Raw genomic sequence first — 25,596 nt, forward strand, 5'->3', positions numbered from 1 at the left:
GTACCTTCCCATTCTTAAAACTCCTAACAACCTCTGCAATCTCATCCAAACTTAGATCCCTTTCTAACAAATGATAATCATATTTTTCCAACTTAACCTCAATGTTTTCCAACAACTCATTTTCCAATAAAACATCTCTTGTTTTTTCTTCATACAGCTCACTGTAAAACTCATGAACTTCACGCAAAACACCATCCGTACAATTAACTTCACACTCAACCTTATCAAAAACACTAAAAAAAACAGTCTTTGATTCAAAAGCTTTCTTAAAAAAATATTTACTACAAGACTCATCCTTTTCCATTTTCTCCAATCTTGCCATAAAAACAATTTTCTTTCCTTTTTCATGCATACACTTTTTAATTATCTTTCTTGCTTCAGCAATTTCCTCATGCACATCAATACCACAATTTCTCAATTCATACAAATACAACCTCAGATACCATTTATCATACAACTCCCTTTCCATTCTAGCTTTCTCACAGCCTTTCTTAATAAAAAACCTCTTTATTTCCACCTTCAACCATTCCCACCACATAAGCACATTACTAAAATCACATTTTCTTTCACGCCACCTTTCATACATCCAAACAAACTGACGCTTAAACTTCTCATCTTTTAACAAATCCACATTCAGTTTCCAAACACCCTTACCATAGTTAATCTTCAAATCACAATTCACCTTACACATCAAAAGGGCATGATCCGTAAAGGGCATCCGCTTTAAAGAAAAATCATCAACACATAAAAATTTAGATAAAAAACAAAAATCAATTCGAGATTTTATCCCACCACTATCACTAAAGAAAGTAAAACCCTCCCCTGAAAAAGAAACAGACCCGAAGGCATCCTTCAAACCGAAAGATTTAAGCAAATCAAGTAAAAACTTCCCTGAGCTATCCACCCTACAATCACCCCCACCCTCTCTGTCCCCATTCTTAATAATACAATTAAAATCCCCAACCAAAAAAGTTGGCTCTCGACCTGGCAGAAAAAACTTTAAAGTTTCAAAATTAAGCAAACGTTCTACCCTATTTGGAGAAGCATATACATTAAACAAACGAAAAACAGTCCCACAAAAACTAAAACTAACCAAAAGTACCCGACCTGGGACAATATGAACTACATTAAGGATAGAAAAACTAAACCACTCCCCCATTCCTATCAGAAGACCTTTAGGACCATATTCCCAGTCAGCACATTTAGGATGTTCAGAGAGACCACATTCCTGCAAACAAAAAATATTAGCAGAACATACAGATAATAATTTAAAAATTGCAGCTCTCATTGCTATAGTTGTCATACACCTGACATTAAGGGAAGAAATGGTCAGAAACATCACAAAGATAAATTAAAGAAAAACAAAAAAAGAAATAACATCAGGACTTCTTCTTTCCTTTCTTTTTCCTAGGACTCAAAGGAGATCCTTTAAATCTGCCTCTGTGACGTTCCGACCTCCTAGGCTCCCCCTTGCCAGCCTCATAACCAGTAACTTCAGCAAGTTGGTTCACATCTCTTTTATCTAGATAACCAACAGAAGAGGCATCAGAAAAGTTACCTATACACTGGCTTGAGTCAGAAGGAACGTCTTTAGTAGAGACAGAAGGAAACTCTGAAATTAAAGAGTCAGCATCACTTGTAGTATCTGGATCTGCACCCTTAACTACTGGAAGATTCAAATCAGGACTCTCCCATCCATCAGAATACAGATCTATTTTTCGCTTGGAGGCAGATTTTTTCCCTTCAGTGTCCATATCCTCCTCAGAACTAGAGGAAACAACAGCAGACCAATCAATGTTCTCCCCTTCACCAAGAACAGCATCAGGAGCAGCATCACAAGATGACTCAGTGAAGGAAACATTCTCTGTCCCAGGAACAGCAACAGTATCATCCACAGAATTGGGCAACAGGGCTTCAAGAACATCTGAAGCAGCTATCACATTAGATGTAGCAAGATCCACTTCCTGAAGATGAGATTGGGCTTCCTCCACCTTCTCAACCACAGGAACCACCACAGGAGCATCAGACACCTCTCCGACAGGGACCCCAAATGCAGATTTCTTGCACAAAAGAGGTAATATAGAGTTCAATGCCTCATCAGAGACCTCCTCCTCATTCACAGATGGCTCAACTGCAACTGAAGATGTTTTTTTTGCAACATCAGCATAGGAAGGCTTCACTCTATCAAGCCCCTGCAACATCATCAAAGGACACATCCTGCACAGATGACTTGAAGAACCACACAGGTCACAGGTCCTGCTTTACTACAGTGGGCAACAAGATGATCCTCCTCACCGCAATTTCGACATCTGGCACCTGGGCAATTTTCAGCAATGTGACCAAACAGGTTGCAACTACGGCAAAAAAGAGGCATGTCATCATAGTATAGGAAACCTCTATTTCCACCAATGGCGAAAGTCTGTGGAGGGTGTTTCTTTCCACCAATACCTAATTCATCAGGCACAAACCGCACCCAGAACCTGCGCTTTCCATTGAAAGTCCCAAACTGATTCTTCAGCTTGCTACCTCCCTGAACATCATCAAAGTAGCGACAAAGAAACAGACGAATTTCCACATCAGTGACCCAAAGGTTGTACATATGTACTGTCACCGGGATTCTTCTCTCCCTCTGCACACAGGCAACAAATTTCATGCCAACCAACTCTGGAGCAGCAGCCATATCAATAGTCCGTTGATAGCAGGTCTGTAAATAATGCTCATCGGTGAAAGCCACATCAAAAATTCCTCTTGAAGGGAATGACTGAACACAATGTAAACTTGCTCTTGGCATCTTCAAAACACCCTCCAAAACCACCTGCTGGACATGAGCCAAACCAATCTTCTCTCGAAAGTCCACAGAAATCAACACCCGAAGTGTATGGGGAACATTTGGCACATTGGTAGCCATATTTGCCCTATTGCCTCTTTAGGCTGGATTTCAGAGCGCCCCCCCCAAAAGCAGCATGTGGCTGAAGTCCAGGGACGATGCCACAAGGCCAAGGGGACGGCCCTACTACCCAGTTGCTCTACGCCTAAGGAGTAGCCACCCCCCCCAATAGCAGCAGGAGCCCAAACCCCAAAGGGAAAGGACCCCAGGCCGAAGGAGCAGGTCTCCAGGCAGCAGACCAAGACCAAGCACAGAAAACTGCACTTGATCCAAGCCAAAGGCCCGAGAAGCAACCTCAGCTGATCGTTTCGGCCTCCTATGGGCCTCGTCAGTGAGGTGCAGCCATATCCCTCTAAGCACATTGGGCAAGGAGTCCACGTCTGGTTTCCCCCATCACCCATAGGGAGACTATCCCCAGGGTCATATTTACATATGCAAAACAGAATGAGAAGCAGTCTGCCAGGAACGAACAGCAGCATCAATAGCTTGTTCTATGGCCCAGTTGCCACCTGGTAGTAGCTTCTTTCTGCCCAATTGTGCTTTTCACAGAGGAAAACTTTCCTGTAGTATATCAGTCTGATCCCGCCGACATGGTCAGTCCAGCCCCGAAATACCAGGCAATTCTCCTCTGAACAAGGAACATGACAACCCCAGACGATCGTTTCGGCCTCCTATGGGCCTCGTCAGTGAGGTGCAGCCATATCCCTCTAAGCACATTGGGCAAGGAGTCCACGTCTGGTTGGGTGGTAAATCGCCATAGAACAAGCCACTGAGCTGTTGTTCGTTCCTGGTAGAGCGCTTCTCTCTTTGTATGCAAATTATTATGACCCTGGGGAAGTCTCCCTATGGGTGATGGGGGAAACCAGACGTGGACTCCTTGCCCAGTGTGCTTAGAGGAATGTGGCTGCACCTCACTGACGAGGCCCATAGGAGGCCGAAACGATCGTCTGGGGTTGTCATGTTCCTTGTTCAGAGGAGAATTGCCTGGTATTTCGGGGCTGGACTGACCTTACTTGGCGGGATCAGACTGATATACTTCAGGAAAGTTTTCTTCTGTGAAAAGCACACTGGTCTAAAAGAGGCTGCTTCCGGGTGGTAAATCGCCATAGAACAAGCCACTGAGCTGTTGTTCGTTCCTGGTAGAGCGCTTCTCTCTTTGTATGCAAATTATTATGACCCTGGGGAAGTCTCCCTATGGGTGATGGGGGAAACCAGATGTGGACTCCTTGCCCAGTGTGCTTAGAGGAATGTGGCTGCACCTCACTGACGAGGCTCATTGGAGGCCGAAACGATCAGCTGAGGTTGCTTCTCGGGCCTTTGGCTTGGATCAAGTGCAGTTTTCTGTGCTTGGTCTTGGTCTTGGTTTGCTGCCTGGAGACCTGCTCCTTCGGCCTGGGGTCATTTCCCTTTGGGGTTTGGGCTCCTGCTGCTATTGGGGGGGTGGCTACTCCTTAGCAACTGGGTAGTAGGGCCGTCCCCTTGGCCTTGTGGCATCGTCCCTGGACTTCAGCCACATGCTGCTTTTGGGGGGGCGCTCTGAAATCCAGCCTAAAGAGGCAATAGGGCAAATATGGCTACCAATGTGCCAAATGTTCCCCATACACTTCGGGTGTTGATCTCTGAGGACTTTCGAGAGAAGATTGGTTTGGCTCATGTCCAGCAGGTGGTTTTGGAGGGTGTTTTGAAGATGCCAAGAGCAAGTTTGCATTGTGTTCAGTCATTCCCTTCAAGAGGGATTTTTGATGTGGCTTTCACCGATGAGCATTATTTACAGACCTGCTATCAACGGACTATTGATATGGCTGCTGCTCCAGAGTTGGTTGGCATGAAATTTGTTGCCTGTGTGCAGAGGGAGAGAAGAATCCCGGTGACAGTACATATGTACAACCCTTGGGTCACTGATGTGGAAATTCGTCTGTTTCTTTGTTGCTACTTTGATGATGTTCAAGGAGGTAGCAAGCTGAAGAATCAGTTTGGGACTTTCAATGGAAAGCCCAGGTTCTGGGTGCGGTTTGTGCCTGATGAATTAGGTATTGGTGGAAAGAAACACCCTCCACAGACTTTCGCCATTGGTGGAAATAGAGGTTTCCTATACTATGATGACATGCCTCTTTTTTGCCGTAGTTGCAACCTGTTTGGTCACATTGCTGAAAATTGCCCAGGTGCCAGATGTCGAAATTGCGGTGAGGAGGATCATCTTGTTGCCCACTGTAGTAAACGCCGGACCTGTGACCTGTGTGGTTCTTCAAGTCATCTTTGCAGGATGTGTCCTTTGATGATGTTGCAGGGGCTTGATAGAGTGAAGCCTTCCTATGCTGATGTTGGAAAAAAAAACATCTTCAGTTGCAGCTGAGCCATCTGTGAATGAGGAGGAGGTCTCTGATGAGGCATTGAACTCTATATTACCTCTTTTGTGCAAGAAATCTGCATTTGGGGTCCCTGTCGGAGAGGTGTCTGATGCTCCTGTGGTGGTTCCTGTGGCTGAGAAGGTGGAGGAAGCCCAATCTCATCTTCAGGAAGTGGATCTTGCTACATCTAATGTGATAGCTGCTTCAGATGTTCTTGAAGCCCTGTTGCCCAATTCTGTTGATGATACTGTTGCTGTTCCTGTGACAGAGAATTTTTCCTTCACTGAGTCATCTTGTTATGCTGCTCCTGATGCTGTTCTTGGTGAAGGGGAGAACATTGATTGATCTGCTGTTGTGTCCTCTAGTTCTGAGGAGGATATGGACACTGAAGGGAAAAAATCTGCCTCCAAGCGAAAAATAGATGCGGATTCTGATGGATGGGAGAGTCCTGATTTGAATCTTCCAATAGTTAAGGGTGCAGATCCAGATACTACAAGTGATGCTGACTCTTTAATTTCAGAGTTTCCTTCTGTCTCTACTAAAGACGTTCCTTCTGATTCAAGCCAGTGTATAGGTGACTTTTCTGATGCCTCTTCTGTTGGTTATCTAGATAAAAGAGATGTGAACCAACTTGCTGAAGTTACTGGTTATGAGGCTGGCAAGGGGGAGCCTAGGAGGTCAGAATGTCGCAGAGGCAGATTTAAAGGATCTCCTTTGAGTCCTAAGAAAAAGAAAGGAAAGAAGAAGTCCTGATGTTCTTTCTTTTTTTGTTTTTCTTTAATTTATTTTTGTGATGTCTCTGACCATTTATTCCCTTAATGTCAGGTGTATGACAACTATAGCAAGGAGAGCTGCAATTTTGAAATTATTATCTGTATGTTCTGCTAATATTTTTTGTTTGCAGGAATGTGGTCTCTCTGAACATCCTAAATGTGCTGACTGGGAATATGGTCCTAAAGTATGGTCTTGTTCTTCTGATAGGAATGGGGGGGTGGGAGTTTTGTTTAAGGGGTTTAGTTTTTCTATCCTTAATGTAGTTCATATTGTCCCAGGTCGGGTACTTTTGGTTAGTTTTAGTTTTTGTGGGACTGTTTTTCGTTTGTTTAATGTATATGCTTCTCCAAATAGGGTAGAACGTTTGCTTAATTTTGAAACTTTAAAGTTTTTTCTGCCAGGCCGAGAGCCAACTTTTTTGGTTGGGGATTTTAATTGTATTATTAAGAATGGGGACAGAGAGGGTGGGAGTGATTGTAGGGTGGATAGCTCAGGGAAGTTTTTACTTGATTTGCTTAAATCTTTCGGTTTGACCCTTTACGGATCATGCCCTTTTAATTTGTAAGGTGAATTGTGATTTGAAGATCAAGTATGGTAAGGGTGTTTGGAAACTGAATGTGGATTTGTTAGAAGATGAGAAGTTTAAGCGTCAGTTTGTTTGGATGTATGAAAGGTGGCGTGAAAGAAAATGTGATTTTAGTAATGTGCTTATGTGGTGGGAATGGTTGAAGGTGGAAATAAAGAGGTTTTTTATTAAGAAAGGCTGTGAGAAAGCTAGAATGGAAAGGGAGTTGTATGATAAATGGTATCTGAGGTTGTTGTATTTGTATGAATTGAGAAATTGTGGTATTGATGTGCATGAGGAAATTGCTGAAGCAAGAAAGATAATTAAAAAGTGTATGCATGAAAAAGGAAAGAAAATTGTTTTTATGGCAAGATTGGAGAAAATGGAAAAGGATGAGTCTTGTAGTAAATATTTTTTTAAGAAAGCTTTTGAAGGAAAGACTGGTTTTGTTAGTGTTTTTGATAAGGTTGAGTGTGAAGTTAATGGTATGGATGGTGTTTTGCGTGAAGTTCATGAGTTTTACAGTGAGCTGTATAAAGAAAAAACAAGAGATGTTTTATTGGAAAATGAGTTGTTGGAAAATATTGAGGTTAAGTTGGAAAAATATGATAATGATTTGTTAGAAAGGGCTCTAAGTTTGGATGAGATTGCAGAGGTTGTTAGGAGTTTTAAGAATGGGAAGGTACCTGGTTGTGATGGTTTGCCTGTTGAATTTTATACTTGTTTTTGGAATTTGATTGGGGTGGATATGTTGGATGTTTGTAAGTTTGTTTTTAGAATGAATGTTTTGCCTGTTTCAATGAGGAAAGGTTTGATTGTTTTGTTATTTAAAAAGGGTGATAAGAGAGATTTGAGGAATTGGAGGCCGATTACATTGTTGAATGTTGACTATAAGGTTATTGCAAAGGTGTTGGCAAATAGAATGCGTGGAGTGATTGGTAAGGTTGTGGGTGAAGAGCAAGTGTGTGCTGTTCCTGGGCGTCAGATTTCTGAAAGTTTGTTGTTACTATGTGATGTACTGTGGTATGTGAGGGAGAGGATGAGGTCTGTTGCTGTTGCTATTGTGGATTTTGAAAAAGCGTATGATAGGGTAGTGCATGATTTTATGTTTCATGTTTTAGAACGTTTAGGTTTTTCTGGTAAGATTATTGGATGGTTTAAATGTTTGTATAGTGATATTGTGAGTCAAGTCCAGGTTAATGGTTTTTTGACTGAGGAATTTTGTGTTAAATCTGGAGTGCGTCAAGGATGTCCTTTGTCTCCTGTGTTATTTGTATGTGTCATTGAGCCATTATTAACTAGTTTGAGGAAGGATAAATTAGTTAGAGGTGTGAGTGTTCCTGGTAGGTAATGGAAGGTGTTTAAAAGTGATTGGGTATATGGATGATGTGAGTGTGGTATGTGAGACTCAGGCTGGTTTGAGGAGGGTGAAAACTTTAGTTGAATGTTTTTGTATGGCAAGTGGTTTCAGAGTTAATTGGAATAAGTGTAAAGTTAAAGTTTTTGGTAATGATAGGGAGATTGATTCCTGTGGATGGCCTGTGACTGAAGGTGCAATTGAGGTGTTGGGTGTGAAATTTGATGTGGATTTGAAAGGCTTGGAAAGTTGGGAGAATGGTTTTGATAAACTGAGTAGAAAACTTCAGTTTTGGTCTTTAAGGACTTTATCTTTGGAAGGAAAAATGTTAGTTATTAAATCGGTTTTGATCCCTATTATGTTATATTTGGCGTTAGTTTTTCCGCCACCTGAGAGGATTTTTCGGAGAATTTTGAGAGTGTTGTTTTCTTTTTTCTGGAGTTCTGGTATGGAGCGTTTGAAAAGAGATGTTGTTGTTAAGAGTAAGAATGTTGGTGGTAAGGGTTTTCCAAATGTGGAGAGATTTTTGGCTGTGAAATATGTTAGTAGGTGTGTGGTTCTGAGTGGTAAGGATAGCATGGCTGGTTGTATGGTAAAGTATGCTTGTAGAAATGTTTTAAGACGATATGGTTTATTTGAGATTGATAGAAAGAAACCGGTATGTTTTGCTGTTCCGTGATTTTATGTAAGGGTGGAATGTTGGATTAAAAAATATGGTTTGGTGAATGTTAGTAGGGAGATGTGGTGTGCAAACAGAATGGTGTTGAAAATATTGGAGAAGAAGGAAGGTCTTGAGTTGATTGGGGGTTTGACTGAAAATGAATGTGTGTTGGTATGGAAAAATGTGTGTAATAAGTATTTGATGAATAGGCAGAAAGATATTAGTTGGATGAGTGTGCATAAGTGTTTGCCAACAAGGGATTTTCAGAGAATGCGTCGTTTAGTGGCTTCAGAAGTGTGTCCTAGAGATGGTTGTTTTCAAAGCGAGAGTGTTATTCATTTGTTTTGGAATTGTGAGTATGCTAGGGATGTTTGGAGAAGTTTGAAAAGGATGATTAAGGGTTTGACTGGAGTGCAGTTTTTTACTTTTAATATGATGATGTATGGTTTGTGTGGAAATGGTGTGGAAAAGGAGAAAGCAAGATTGATATGGTTGTTGGCATGTTGTGTGAAGGAGGTGTTGTGGGATGTGCGTAATATTTTGATTTTTAAGAAAGAGGTAGTTACTGTAGGTAATTGTGTGGGTATGATCCATGGGAAGTTGTTTTTGTATTTTTCTTTTGATAGGAGGCGATATGGGGAATTAGATTCTGAAGGCATATGGAAGACAAAGAAGTGGAAGGATTGGATTATTTAGTTGTTTTTTTTTTTTTTTTCCTCCAGTTTGTTTTTGTCTGTATTTGAAATATGTTTAATTTTATTTTGTGTGATTATTTAAGTTTAATTGCATTTTGATTTTTTTCTGATGACAAAAATTTGGGTCAATATTTCAGTTTTGTAACAAGAGTTATTTTGTTTGCATTTGTTATTATGATTTTATTTTGTATATATGCATATATGATTATTTTTCTAATAAAAGAATTATGAAACGATCGTCTGGGGTTGTCATGTTCCTTGTTCAGAGGAGAATTGCCTGGTATTTTGGGGCTGGACTGACCTTACTTGGCGGGATCAGACTGATATACTTCAGGAAAGTTTTCTTCTGTGAAAAGCACACTGGTCTAAAAGAGGCTGCTTCCGGGTGGTAAATCGCCATAGAACAAGCCACTGAGCTGTTGTTCGTTCCTGGTAGAGCGCTTCTCTCTTTGTATGCAAATTATTATGACCCTGGGGAAGTCTCCCTATGTGTGATGGGGGAAACCAGACGTGGACTCCTTGCCCAGTGTGCTTAGAGGAATGTGGCTGCACCTCACTGACGAGGCCCATAGGAGGCCGAAACGATCGTCTGGGGTTGTCATGTTCCTTGTTCAGAGGAGAATTGCCTGGTATTTCGGGGCTGGACTGACCTTACTTGGCGGGATCAGACTGATATACTTCAGGAAAGTTTTCTTCTGTGAAAAGCACACTGGTCTAAAAGAGGCTGCTTCCGGGTGGTAAATCGCCATAGAACAAGCCACTGAGCTGTTGTTCGTTCCTGGTAGAGCGCTTCTCTCTTTGTATGCAAATTATTATGACCCTGGGGAAGTCTCCCTATGGGTGATGGGGGAAACCAGACGTGGACTCCTTGCCCAGTGTGCTTAGAGGAATGTGGCTGCACCTCACTGACGAGGCCCATAGGAGGCCGAAACGATCGTCTGGGGTTGTCATGTTCCTTGTTCAGAGGAGAATTGCCTGGTATTTCGGGGCTGGACTGACCTTACTTGGCGGGATCAGACTGATATACTTCAGGAAAGTTTTCTTCTGTGAAAAGCACACTGGTCTAAAAGAGGCTGCTTCCGGGTGGTAAATCGCCATAGAACAAGCCACTGAGCTGTTGTTCGTTCCTGGTAGAGTGCTTCTCTCTTTGTATGCAAATTATTATGACCCTGGGGAAGTCTCCCTATGTGTGATGGGGGAAACCAGACGTGGACTCCTTGCCCAGTGTGCTTAGAGGAATGTGGCTGCACCTCACTGACGAGGCCCATAGGAGGCCGAAACGATCGTCTGGGGTTGTCATGTTCCTTGTTCAGAGGAGAATTGCCTGGTATTTCGGGGCTGGACTGACCTTACTTGGCGGGATCAGACTGATATACTTCAGGAAAGTTTTCTTCTGTGAAAAGCACACTGGTCTAAAAAAGGGCTGCTTCCGGGTGGTAAATCGCCATAGAACAAGCCACTGAGCTGTTGTTCGTTCCTGGTAGAGCGCTTCTCTCTTTGTATGCAAATTATTATGACCCTGGGGAAGTCTCCCTATGGGTGATGGGGGAAACCAGACGTGGACTCCTTGCCCAGTGTGCTTAGAGGAATGTGGCTGCACCTCACTGACGAGGCCCATAGGAGGCCGAAACGAACGTCTGGGGTTGTCATGTTCCTTGTTCAGAGGAGAATTGCCTGGTATTTCGGGGCTGGACTGACCTTACTTGGCGGGATCAGACTGATATACTTCAGGAAAGTTTTCTTCTGTGAAAAGCACACTGGTCTAAAAGAGGCTGCTTCCGGGTGGTAAATCGCCATAGAACAAGCCACTGAGCTGTTGCTCGTTCCTGGTAGAGCGCTTCTCTCTTTGTACACAAATTATTATGACCCTGGGGAAGTCTCCCTATGGGTGATGGGGGAAACCAGACGTGGACTCCTTGCCCAGTGTGCTTAGAGGAATGTGGCTGCACCTCACTGACGAGGCCCATAGGAGGCCAAAACGATCGTCTGGGGTTGTCATGTTCCTTGTTCAGAGGAGAATTGCCTGGTATTTCGGGTCTGGACTGACCTTACTTGGCGGGATCAGACTGATATACTTCAGGAAAGTTTTCTTCTGTAAAAAGCACACTGGTCTAAAAGAGGCTGCTTCCGGGTGGTAAATCGCCATAGAACAAGCCACTGAGCTGTTGTTCGTTCCTGGTAGAGCGCTTCTCTCTTTGTATGCAAATTATTATGACCCTGGGGAAGTCTCCCTATGGGTGATGGGGGAAACCAGACGTGGACTCCTTGCCCAGTGTGCTTAGAGGAATGTGGCTGCACCTCACTGACGAGGCCCATAGGAGGCCGAAACGATCGTCTGGGGTTGTCATGTTCCTTGTTCAGAGGAGAATTGCCTGGTATTTCGGGTCTGGACTGACCTTACTTGGCGGGATCAGACTGATATACTTCAGGAAAGTTTTCTTCTGTGAAAAGCACACTGGTCTAAAAGAGGCTGCTTCCGGGTGGTAAATCGCCATAGAACAAGCCACTGAGCTGTTGTTCGTTCCTGGTAGAGCGCTTCTCTCTTTGTATGCAAATTATTATGACCCTGGGGAAGTCTCCCTATGGGTGATGGGGGAAACCAGACGTGGACTCCTTGCCCAGTGTGCTTAGAGGAATGTGGCTGCACCTCACTGACGAGGCCCATAGGAGGCCGAAACGAATGTCTGGGGTTGTCATGTTCCTTGTTCAGAGGAGAATTGCCTGGTATTTTGGGGCTGGACTGACCTTACTTGGCGGGATCAGACTGATATACTTCAGGAAAGTTTTCTTCTGTGAAAAGCACACTGGTCTAAAAGAGGCTGCTTCCGGGTGGTAAATCGCCATAGAACAAGCCACTGAGCTGTTGTTCGTTCCTGGTAGAGCGCTTCTCTCTTTGTATGCAAATTATTATGACCCTGGGGAAGTCTCCCTATGGGTGATGGGGGAAACCAGACGTAGACTCCTTGCCCAGTGTGCTTAGAGGAATGTGGCTGCACCTCACTGACGAGGCCCATAGGAGGCCAAAACGATCGTCTGGGGTTGTCATGTTCCTTGTTCAGAGGAGAATTGCCTGGTATTTTGGGGCTGGACTGACCTTACTTGGCGGGATCAGACTGATATACTTCAGGAAAGTTTTCTTCTGTGAAAAGCACACTGGTCTAAAAGAGACTGCTTCCGGGTGGTAAATCGCCATAGAACAAGCCAGTGAGCTGTTGTTCGTTCCTGGTAGAGCGCTTCTCTCTTTGTATGCAAATTATTATGACCCTGGGGAAGTCTCCCTATGGGTGATGGGGGAAACCAGACGTGGACTCCTTGCCCAGTGTGCTTAGAGGAATGTGGCTGCACCTCACTGACGAGGCCCATAGGAGGCCGAAACGATCATCTGGAGTTGTCATGTTCCTTGTTCAGAGGAGAATTGCCTGGTATTTCGGGGCTGGACTGACCTTACTTGGTGGGATCAGACTGATATACTTCAGGAAAGTTTTCTTCTGTGAAAAGCACACTGGTCTAAAAGAGGCTGCTTCCGGGTGGTAAATCGCCATAGAACAAGCCACTGAGCTGTTGTTCGTTCCTGGTAGAGCGCTTCTCTCTTTGTATGCAAATTATTATGACCCTGGGGAAGTCTCCCTATGGGTGATGGGGGAAACCAGACGTGGACTCCTTGCCCAGTGTGCTTAGAGGAATGTGGCTGCACCTCACTGACGAGGCCCATAGGAGGCCGAAACGATCGTCTTGGGTTGTCATGTTCCTTGTTCAGAGGAGAATTGCCTGGTATTTCGGGGCTGGACTGACCTTACTTGGCGGGATCAGACTGATATACTTCAGGAAAGTTTTCTTCTGTGAAAAGCACACTGGTCTAAAAGAGGCTGTTTCCGGGTGGTAAATCGCCATAGAACAAGCCACTGAGCTGTTGTTCGTTCCTGGTAGAGCGCTTCTCTCTTTGTATGCAAATTATTATGACCCTGGGGAAGTCTCCCTATGGGTGATGGGGGAAACCAGACGTGGACTCCTTGCCCAGTGTGCTTAGAGGAATGTGGCTGCACCTCACTGACGAGGCCCATAGGAGGCCGAAACGATCGTCTGGGGTTGTCATGTTCCTTGTTCAGAGGAGAATTGCCTGGTATTTCGGGGCTGGACTGACCTTACTTGGCGGGATCAGACTGATATACTTCAGGAAAGTTTTCTTCTGTGAAAAGCACACTGGTCTAAAAGAGGCTGCTTCCGGGTGGTAAATCGCCATAGAACAAGCCACTGAGCTGTTGTTCGTTCCTAGTAGAGCGCTTCTCTCTTTGTATGCAAATTATTATGACCCTGGGGAAGTCTCCCTATGTGTGATGGGGGAAACCAGACGTGGACTCCTTGCCCAGTGTGCTTAGAGGAATGTGGCTGCACCTCACTGACGAGGCCCATAGGAGGCCGAAACGATCATCTGGGGTTGTCATGTTCCTTGTTCAGAGGAGAATTGCCTGGTATTTCGGGGCTGGACTGACCTTACTTGGCGGGATCAGACTGATATACTTCAGGAAAGTTTTCTTCTGTGAAAAGCACACTGGTCTAAAAGAGGCTGCTTCCGGGTGGTAAATCGCCATAGAACAAGCCACTGAGCTGTTGTTCGTTCCTGGTAGAGCGCTTCTCTCTTTGTATGCAAATTATTATGACCCTGGGGAAGTCTCCCTATGGGTGATGGGGGAAACCAGACGTGGACTCCTTGCCCAGTGTGCTTAGAGGAATGTGGCTGCACCTCACTGACGAGGCCCATAGGAGGCCAAAACGATCGTCTGGGGTTGTCATGTTCCTTGTTCAGAGGAGAATTGCCTGGTATTTCGGGGCTGGACTGACCTTACTTGGCGGGATCAGACTGATATACTTCAGGAAAGTTTTCTTCTGTGAAAAGCACACTGGTCTAAAAGAGGCTGCTTCCGTGTGGTAAATCGCCATAGAACAAGCCACTGAGCTGTTGTTCGTTCCTGGTAGAGCGCTTCTCTCTTTGTATGCAAATTATTATGACCCTGGGGAAGTCTCCCTATGGGTGATGGGGGAAACCAGACGTGGACTCCTTGCCCAGTGTGCTTAGAGGAATGTGGCTGCACCTCACTGACGAGGCCCATAGGAGGCCGAAACGATCGTCTGGGGTTGTCATGTTCCTTGTTCAGAGGACAATTGCCTGGTATTTCGGGGCTGGACTGACCTTACTTGGTGGGATCAGACTGATATACTTCAGGAAAGTTTTCTTCTGTGAAAAGCACACTGGTCTAAAAGAGGCTGCTTCCGGGTGGTAAATCGCCATAGAACAAGCCACTGAGCTGTTGTTCGTTCCTGGTAGAGCGCTTCTCTCTTTGTATGCAAATTATTATGACCCTGGGGAAGTCTCCCTATGGGTGATGGGGGAAACCAGACGTGGACTCCTTGCCCAGTGTGCTTAGAGGAATGTGGCTGCACCTCACTGACGAGGCCCATAGGAGGCCGAAACGATCATCTGGAGTTGTCATGTTCCTTGTTCAGAGGAGAATTGCCTGGTATTTCGGGGCTGGACTGACCTTACTTGGTGGGATCAGACTGATATACTTCAGGAAAGTTTTCTTCTGTGAAAAGCACACTGGTCTAAAAGAGGCTGCTTCCGGGTGGTAAATCGCCATAGAACAAGCCACTGAGCTGTTGTTCGTTCCTGGTAGAGCGCTTCTCTCTTTGTATGCAAATTATTATGACCCTGGGGAAGTCTCCCTATGGGTGATGGGGGAAACCAGACGTGGACTCCTTGCCCAGTGTGCTTAGAGGAATGTGGCTGCACCTCACTGACGAGGCCCATAGGAGGCCGAAACGATCGTCTGGGGTTGTCATGTTCCTTGTTCAGAGGAGAATTGCCTGGTATTTCGGGGCTGGACTGACCTTACTTGGCGGGATCAGACTGATATACTTCAGGAAAGTTTTCTTCTGTGAAAAGCACACTGGTCTAAAAGAGGCTGCTTCCGGGTGGTAAATCGCCATAGAACAAGCCACTGAGCTGTTGTTCGTTCCTGGTAGAGCGCTTCTCTCTTTGTATGCAAATTATTATGACCCTGGGGAAGTCTCCCTATGGGTGATGGGGGAAACCAGACGTGGACTCCTTGCCCAGTGTGCTTAGAGGAATGTGGCTGCACCTCACTGACGAGGCCCATAGGAGGCCGAAACGATCGTCTGGGGTTGTCATGTTCCTTGTTCAGAGGAGAATTGCCTGGTATTTCGGGGCTGGACTGACCTTACTTGGCGGGATCAGACTGATATACTTCAGGAAAGTTTTCTTCTGTGAAAAGCACACTGGTCTAAAAGAGGCTGTTTCCGGGTGGTAAATCGCCATAAAACAAGCCACTGAGCTGTTGTTCGTTCCTGGTAGAGCGCTTCTCTCTTTGTATGCAAATTATAATGACCCTGGGGAAGTCTCCCTATGGGTGATGGGGGAAACCAGACGTGGACTCCTTGCCCAGTGTGCTTAGAGGAATGTGGCTGCACCTCACTGACGAGGCCCATAGGAGGCCGAAACAATCGTCTGGGGTTGTCATGTTCCTTGTTCAGAGGAGAATTGCCTGGTATTTCGGGGCTGGACTGACCTTACTTGGTGGGATCAGACTGATATACTTCAGGAAAGTTTTCTTCTGTGAAAAGCACACTGGTCTAAAAGAGGCTGCTTCCGGGTGGTAAATCGCCATAGAACAAGCCACTGAGCTGTTGTTCGTTCCTGGTAGAGCGCTTCTCTCTTTGTATGCAAATTATTATGACCCTGGGGAAGTCTCCCTATGGGTGATGGGGGAAACCAGACGTGGACTCCTTGCCCAGTGTGCTTAGAGGAATGTGGCTGCACCTCACTGGCGAGGCCCATAGGAAGCCGAAACGATCATCTGGGGTTGTCATGTTCCTTGATCAGAGGAGAATTGCCTGGTATTTCGGGGCTGGACAGACCTTACTTGGCGGGATCAGACTGATATACTTCAGGAAAGTTTTCTTCTGTGAAAAGCACACTGGTCTAAAAGAGGCTGCTTCCGGGTGGTAAATCGCCATAGAACAAGCCACTGAGCTGTTGTTCGTTCCTGGTAGAGCGCTTCTCTCTTTGTATGCAAATTATTATGACCCTGGGGAAGTCTCCCTATGGGTGATGGGGGAAACCAGACGTGGACTCCTTGCCCAGTGTTTTTAGAGGAATGTGGCTGCACCTCACTGACGAGGCCCATAGGAGGCCGAAACGATCGTCTGGGGTTGTCATGTTCCTTGTTCAGAGGACAATTGCCTGGTATTTCGGGGCTGGACTGACCTTACTTGGCGGGATCAGACTGATATACTTCAGGAAAGTTTTCTTCTGTGAAAAGCACACTGGTCTAAAAGAGGCTGCTTCCGGGTGGTAAATCGCCATAGAACAAGCCACTGAGCTGTTGTTCGTTCCTGGTAGAGCGCTTCTCTCTTTGTATGCAAATTATTATGACCCTGGGGAAGTCTCCCTATGGGTGATGGGGGAAACCAGACGTGGACTCCTTGCCCAGTGTGCTTAGAGGAATGTGGCTGCACCTCACTGACGAGGCCCATAGGAGGCCGAAACGATCATCTGGGGTTGTCATGTTCCTTGTTCAGAGGAGAATTGCCTGGTATTTCGGGGCTGGACTGACCTTACTTGGCGGGATCAGACTGATATACTTCAGGAAAGTTTTCTTCTGTGAAAAGCACACTGGTCTAAAAGAGGCTGCTTCCGGGTGGTAAATCGCCATAGAACAAGCCACTGAGCTGTTCGTTCCTGGTAGAGCGCTTCTCTCTTTGTATGCAAATTATTATGACCCTGAGGAAGTGTCCCTATGGGTGATGGGGGAAACCAGACGTGGACTCCTTGCCCAGTGTGCTTAGAGGAATGTGGCTGCACCTCACTGACGAGGCCCATAGGAGGCCGAAACGATCGTCTGGGGTTGTCATGTTCCTTGTTCAGAGGAGAATTGCCTGGTATTTCGGGGCTGGACTGACCTTACTTGGCGGGATCAGACTGATATACTTCAAGAAAGTTTTCTTCTGTGAAAAGCACACTGGTCTAAAAGAGGCTGCTTCCGGGTGGTAAATCGCCATAGAACAAGCCACTGAGCTGTTGTTCGTTCCTGGTAGAGCGCTTCTCTCTTTGTATGCAAATTATTATGACCCTGGGGAAGTCTCCCTATGGGTGATGGGGGAAACCAGACGTGGACTCCTTGCCCAGTGTGCTTAGAGGAATGTGGCTGCACCTCACTGACGAGGCCCATAGGAGGCCGAAATGATCGTCTGGGGTTGTCATGTTCCTTGTTCAGAGGAGAATTGCCTGGTATTTCGGGGCTGGACTGACCTTACTTGGCGGGATCAGACTGATATACTTCAGGAAAGTTTTCTTCTATGAAAAGCACACTGGTCTAAAAGAGGCTGCTTCCGGGTGGTAAATCGCCATAGAACAAGCCACTGAGCTGTTGTTCGTTCCTGGTAGAGCGCTTCTCTCTTTGTACGCGATCCGATATAGATCGTAGTTTGCGGCGCCTACAAAACCTGACTAAAGTCTAAATCACCCGCACTGTCTAACACGCCTCCCTAACATAGCCCGACAAGTCTAACACGCCTCCCTAACATAGCCCGACACGTCTAACCCTCTATCAGCTATCCCCCCTCACTAGCCTAACAATAAAATATGTATTAACCCCTAAACCGCCGCCAGCTATATTAAATCTATAACCCCCCTAAAGTGAGCCCCTAACACCGCCGCCATCTACCTTACCTACCCCCTAAAGTGAGCCCCTACCCCGCCGCTATCTATTTTAAAATTATTAACCCCTAATCTAATCCCCCTACCCCGCCGCCATCTATATTAAATTATTTAACCCCTAAAATACTAAACTATCCCTACCACTAAACCTAAGTCTAACCCTACAAATAGCCCTGAAAAGGGCTTTTTGCGTGGCATTGCCCCAAAGTAACAGCTCTTTTGCCAGCCCTTAAAAGGGCTTTTGGCGGGGCTTTGTCACAAAGTAAACTGCTCTTTTGCCTACAATCTACATCCCCCTACACCGCGGCCACCTATAATAAATGTATTAACCCCTAATCTAATCCCCCTACACCGCCGCCAGCTATATTAACTATATTAACCCTAATTATATTAGGGTTAATATAGTTAATATAGTTATTATATTATATATATTAACTATATTAACCCTAATTATATTAGGGTTAATATAGTTAATATCGTTATTATATTATATATATATTAAGTATAATAACCCTATCTAACTCTAACATCCTAACTAAACTCTTATTAAAATAAATCTAATATTAATATTATTAATTAAAATATTCCTATTTAAATCTAAATACTTACCTATAAAATAAACCCTAAGATAGCTACAATGTAATTAATAATTACATTATAGCTATGTTAGGGTTTATATTTATTTTACAGGTAAATTGTTAATTATTTTAACTAGGTATAATAGCTATTAAATAGTTATTACCTATTTAAGAGCTACCTAGTTTAAATAATTACCCAGTTACCTGTAAAATAAATCCTAACCTAAGTTACAAATACACCTACACTATCAATAAATTAAATAAACTACAAATATCTATCTAAAATTACAATTAACTAAACTAAATTACAAAAAAAAACAAACACTAAATTACAAAAAATAAAAAAAAAGATTACAAGTTTTTTAAACTAATTACACCTATTCTAAGCCCCCTAATAAAATAATAAAGCCCCCCCAAAATAAAAAAAATTCCCTACCCTATTCTAAATTAAAAAAAGTTCAAAGCTCTTTTACCTTACCAGCCCTTAAAAGGGCCTTTTGTGGGGGCATGCCCCAAAGAAAACTGCTCTTTTGACTGCAAAAATAAAACACAATACCACCCCCCAACATTACAACCCACCACCCACATACCCCTAATCTAACCCAAACCCCCCTTAAATAAACCTAACACTACCCCCCTGAAGATCTCCCTACCTTGTATTCACCCAGCCGGGCCGAACCGATCCAGGCGATGTGTTCCAGCAAGCGGCAGAGAGTCTTCTTCCATCCGGGCGATGTCTTGAAGCAAGCGGCAGAGAGTCTTCTTCCATCGGCGACGTCTTCAAGCAAATCGGCATCTTCAATCTTCTTACTTCGCTCCTCCGCCACGGAGCATCCTTCCGGCACGACGACTTCCCGACGAATGAGGTTCCTTTAAATGACGTCATCCAAGATGGCGTCCGCCGAATTCCGATTGGCTGATAGGATTCTATCAGCCAATCGGAATTAAGGTAGAAAAATTTGATTGGCTGATTGAATCAGCCAATCAGATTCAAGTTCAATCCGATTGGCTGAACCAATCCTTAGGAGAAGAAGGATTAGGACATAGAGAAGAAACAAAAAGCTCCTGAATAATATTGATATCTGAAAATTCTTTAGGAAGAAAACCCAACTTAGTATCTGCTATCCACATTCCAGGTGTGAACAACTGGGAAGCAGACTTCCTGAGCAGACAGACATTTTATCCCGTAGAGTGGTACAATCTGAATGATCTCCGTTCCACTGTCTGAGCATGTATAACTGCAGAACTCTCAAATGGAATTGAGCAAAGGGAATAATGTCCAAGGAAGCAAACATCAGACCAATTACCTCCATCCCCTGAGCCACTGATGGCTGAAAAGTAGACTGTAGAGAGAGGCAAAAGGAGAGAAGTTTGGATTTTCTTACTTCCATCAGAAAAATCGGCATAGATAGGGAATCTATGGTGGTCCCTAGGAAGCAAACCCTTGCAGCTAGAACAAGGGAACATAGAAAAAACAACAAGATCTCTGTATGAGAGTTTGCTTGTTGAAAAGATGGCGCCTGAACCAATATGTCGTCCAGATAAGGCGCCACTGCACTCCCCCGAGACCTGTCAACTGCCAAGAGAGCCCCCAGAACCTTTGACAAAATTCTGGGAGCTGTGGCAAGGCCAAATGTAAGAGCAGCAACTGAAAGTGCTTGTCTTGAAAAGCGAATCTCAAGAACTGGTGATGATCCCTGTGGATGGGAACATGAAGATAGGCATTCTTCAGGTCTAAGGTCGACATGAGCTGACCTTGGACCAAGGGAAAAATGGAATGAATGGTTTCCATTTTAAAGGATGGAACCCTCTAAAATGGGTAAAAAAGTTCCCTCTTTTTTGTTAACCACAAACAGATTTGAATAAAATCCTCAACCCTGTTCTCTTACTGGATCTGGAATAATCACTCCCAATGAGGAAAGTTCCTGAACATGAACTATCACCCCCAGGAAGGAAAGGTGGAAACATGAGAGGTGGAATTTGCCCCTGAGAGGGAAAAATAACAGACAATACTGTAACCCTGAAATACTATGTCCACAGCCCAGCTGAGACATTTCCATATCCCAGACTGACATCCTAAAGGTCTGGTCTACTAAACTAGTGGTAGAAAAGTATTTTGGGAGAAGTTTTGAACCTTTATTCTTTGAGGCTTAAAGGATTATCTGCTTAAGTGTTTTGTCTCTTAACTTTGATTTTTTGCTTGAAGTAATACAATTTAAGATTTATACCTGAACACTTAAGGAGCAGTGCGTAAGCATATGAAAAACTTTATTTACAAAGATGAACTGTACCTGCTGTGTAAGCAAGTAAGTCCAAAAAGAAAGAATGCTTTTTTACACTGTAATTAAATTATATAGATTGGTTCGGTTGATTACTGGAACTTGAAACAAAAAAATTCACCAGGACTTAAAATATAACCTTTATTAATTTAATTTTAAAAAGACAGCATAAAGTATGTGTGTATGCTACCCTTGAAAATGTTAAAAACACACTCTCTGTTGGTTATTCAATCCTTAGCCTTTACAATGCTAGATATATGAAGCACTTAGTAGTTCTGTTATGAGACCCAGATTGTATTATAGGTATATATATCTGTTAATCTACTGTGGGTCTATATGGCCTTGTAGATGGCCAATCTATTAGATTACCACTAGGGAATATTAGTGCGTTATATACCTATTATAATTTAGCTCTGTGGTCTTTTATTGTGAGTTTGCTTTTTAGGCACTTCAGCAGAAGTGTATAGCACAGCTATTAATTTTAAGTATTTGCTGCCTAAGTGTTGGTTCTTGTCTAATGAATCTTTACAGGAGACCTGGACACAGTAATCGAGTACTAATCTACAAGCAACAGAATATATATATATATATATATATATATATATATATATATATATATATATATATGTCACTCTAGGTTTTGTAGATTACCAAATTGTAAGTTACTACAGTGCAAGGCTCATGCTTTATTCCATTGTTGACTTGTAACTCTGACTAGTATAGATCTGATTCTGTGTAATTGTACGTCTACAACTACAAGAGGGGTTCACAGACTTATTCTGGTTCTGATTAAAGATAGTCTGCACTTGAAAATACTACACGTAGTTGTGTCTAATGATTGTCATTTTAGCATCATAATAAGTTTTGAGATATAACAAACTATCAGTATCTGTATCAAGTAGATACTTAGATTAAATTCTACTTATACCACTTTAATCCAGTGTGAATTTTTATATTTAATCACATTTCCTACGCTAAAGTGGTGCTGCAGTGTTACAATAATTTCAGCTTGTGGTAGCTGACATAGTATATCAAGTATTATAACGTATATATTGATACAAGATATTGGGTTTATAGTCCGTTTATACTCTATACCCCTATGTAATAGTGTCCGGTATTGCTGCTAAAGTATTAACTATAATCTTTATCTCTCTAGTTTCAGTTAGCCCAGCATTACCAGGATTATGCTATAGAGACACAACAATTATCAATTTTTTCGCTAAGAAAAATAACAATTACAGCTGCTTATGCCTGTGGAAAGCCACAAACTGCTAAGTACTTAATTAAAGAAAATTGTTTTTTAAGCTAAAGTTTCCTTAATTATTTTTACAACAAGAGAGGCAATTAAAAAAACGAGGACCCCTGACGCAGCGTTTCACTAACGCATCCTCAGAGGGGTTACCCGGGCCGGCATACTTCCGGAAATATATAGGTTTCTTATGTCCCACCTCAAAAATCTGATTGGTCTAGGATTGCTGTTCCGGTTGGTAGAGTTCATGTCCATCACTGGATTGGTGATGTCATTTTAGTTGCTATGGAGACAGCGTGTAACCGTCATGGTTACTGTGTAACAAAGGAATTGTTATTAGATTGTAAAGAGTAAACATACCGATGTTAAACGATAGTTTGCCACGCGCATATGCTATTTGAACTTTACCATTTGTCAAATTTTGCGGGCGCATGTGCTTATTATTACGATGGGGAAGTGTGAAACTATCTCTGAAATATTGCAAGATTAATGTGTAAACTTAATCAATACACTTTAAAGTTTAAAATGTCAACTGTGCATATATTGAGTCCTTGAATGATTAAAATGTGGGATTTGTGACATAAAGACAAAACTATAATCAAAAATAGTGTCACGCGTGACAAGTATGTGATTCAAAGAAGAAGAGCTTAAAGTAGAGAGTTACTACTGTGAATAAATTTAAATTGGGCTACTGTGAGAAATTACATCATAAAAGAGCCATTTGGGGATTGACTTTGGATAATTATAAGGAATGAATGGTGATGCATGATGATGTGAGGAAGTAATGTTAAAGTGTTGTGTTTTTTAAACATTCTAGAATGTTTAAAAAAGCAGCAATACCGGACACTATTACATAGGGGTATAGAGTATAAACAGACTATAAACCCGATATCTTGTATCAATATATACGTTATAATACTTGATATACTATGTCAGCTACCACAAGCTGAAATTATTGTAACACTGCAGCACCACTTTAGCGTAGGAAATGTGATTAAATATAAAAATTCACACTGGATTAAAGTGGTATAAGTAGAATTTAATCTAAGTATCTACTTGATACAGATACTGATAGTTTGTTATATCTCAAAACTTATTATGATGCTAAAATGACAATCATTAGACACAACTACGTGTAGTATTTTCAAGTGCAGACTATCTTTAATCAGAACCAGAATAAGTCTGTGAACCCCTCTTGTAGTTGTAGACGTACAATTACACAGAATCAGATCTATACTAGTCAGAGTTACAAGTCAACAATGGAATAAAGCATGAGCCTTGCACTGTAGTAACTTACAATTTGGTAATCTACAAAACCTAGAGTGACATATATATATATATATATATATATTTCGTTGCTTGTAGATTAGTACTCGATTACTGTGTCCAGGTCTCCTGTAAAGATTCATTAGACAAGAACCAACACTTAGGCAGCAAATACTTAAAATTAATAGCTGTGCTATACACTTCTGCTGAAGTGCCTAAAAAGCAAACTCACAATAAAAGACCACAGAGCTAAATTATAATAGGTATATAACGCACTAATATTCCCTAGTGGTAATCTAATAGATTGGCCATCTACAAGGCCATATAGACCCGCAGTAGATTAACAGATATATATACCTATAATACAATCTGGGTCTCATAACAGAACTACTAAGTGCTTCATATATCTAGCATTGTAAAGGCTAAGGATTGAATAACCAACAGAGAGTGTGTTTTTAACATTTTCAAGGGTAGCATACACACATACTTTATGCTGTCTTTTTAAAATTAAATTAATAAAGGTTATATTTTAAGTCCTGGTATTTTTTTGTTTCAAGTTCCAGTAATCAACCGAACCAATCTATATAATTTAATTACAGTGTAAAAAAGCATTCTTTCTTTTTGGACTTACTTGCTTACACAGCAGGTACAGTTCATCTTTGTAAATATAGTGGTAGAAAAGACCCTTTTCCACCAGAATATATGTAATTTATCAGTCAGACCAGCACCAATCAAGGTCTTACCCTTGTGAGGAAGCGTCAAATCTCTGAATTAGAGGTAATCAGCTAACCAAGATCTTACCACAACACCCTGTGGCTACAGATATCTTGACTCCCAGACTAAAACCTTGCATGGGAGCATCACAAAGAAAGGAATTGGTTAGTTTGAAAACATCAATCCTGTCTAGTATCACCCCAAAGGGAACTTCCTATTTATTCAGACAAGGGGCAGAAAACCTTGATTTGAATAAACTTCTTTAACATAGTAAGCCACCAGCTACTTGTCTAAGGGAACCCGAATAAAACAGCTCTCCTCTACAGGGATCGTATTTCTACTGTAGGCTCCTTACGCCATAAGTCTATAATGAAGTCAGTGACAGGAAACATCTTGTTAAAGACTGAAATGGGAAACACCTCCACAAAGGAAGGAATCTCATAGAATTGAATACTTTTACTCCATTTCTTAGGGTTGACAGCGACAAGCATATCTGAGTCGCCCAAAGAAGCCAATACCTCCTAGCAGTACATGAAGGTGTTCAGGCTTAAAACTGAAGTGAACTTCTTCAGTATCAGATAAAGGAATTATACTGCCGAATCTGAGATCCACCCTCAGAGGCTACCAATGCATCCTTCTCTCAGACTTATGAGGAAGGCGACCTGAGTAGCAGGAGATGGAACAGAAACCTTACTATCCGAATTTGTAATTTTCCTCTTGCTTATTCCTCTTAACATAGGAAAAGCATATAACGTCGCAGATCCCGCCGAAGATACCTGTGCAACAATTTCTGCAGGCAAACAAACTCCTCCAGGAGACTAAGAGGAAAAGCAGGGCACTATACAGTGGGACAAAAAAGTATTTAGTCAGCCACCAATTGTGCAAGATCTCCCACTTAAGAAGATGAGAGAGGCCTGTAATTTTCATCATAGGTATACCTCAACTATGAGAGACAAAATGTGGAAACAAATCCAGACAATCACATTGTCTGATTTTGAAAGAATTTATTTTCATATTATGGTGGAAAATAATTATTTGGTCAATATCAAAAGTTCATCTCAATACTTTGTTATATATCCTTTGTTGGCAATGACAGAGGTCAAATGTTTTCTGTAAGCCTTCACAAGGTTGTCACACACTGTTGCTGGTATGTTGGCCCATTCCTGCATGCAGCTCTAGAGCAGTGCTGTTTTGGGGCTGTTGCTGGGCAACACAGACTTTCAACTCCCTCCAAAGGTTTTCTATGGGGTTGAGATCTGGAGACTGGCTAGGCCACTCCAGGGCCTTGAAATGCTTCTTACGAAGCCACTCCTTCGTTGCCCGGGTGGTGTGTTTGGGATCATTGTAATGCTGAAAGACCCAGCCACGTTTCATCTTCAATGCCCTTGCTAAAGGAAGGAGGTTTGCACTCAAAATCTCACGATACATGGCCTCATTTGTTCTTTCATGTACACGGATCAGTTGTCTTGTTCCCTTTTGCCGAGAAACA

The sequence above is a fragment of the Bombina bombina genome, chromosome 1, assembly GCF_027579735.1.
Source record: "Bombina bombina isolate aBomBom1 chromosome 1, aBomBom1.pri, whole genome shotgun sequence".
In the NCBI taxonomy this organism is placed as follows: Eukaryota; Metazoa; Chordata; class Amphibia; order Anura; family Bombinatoridae; genus Bombina; species Bombina bombina.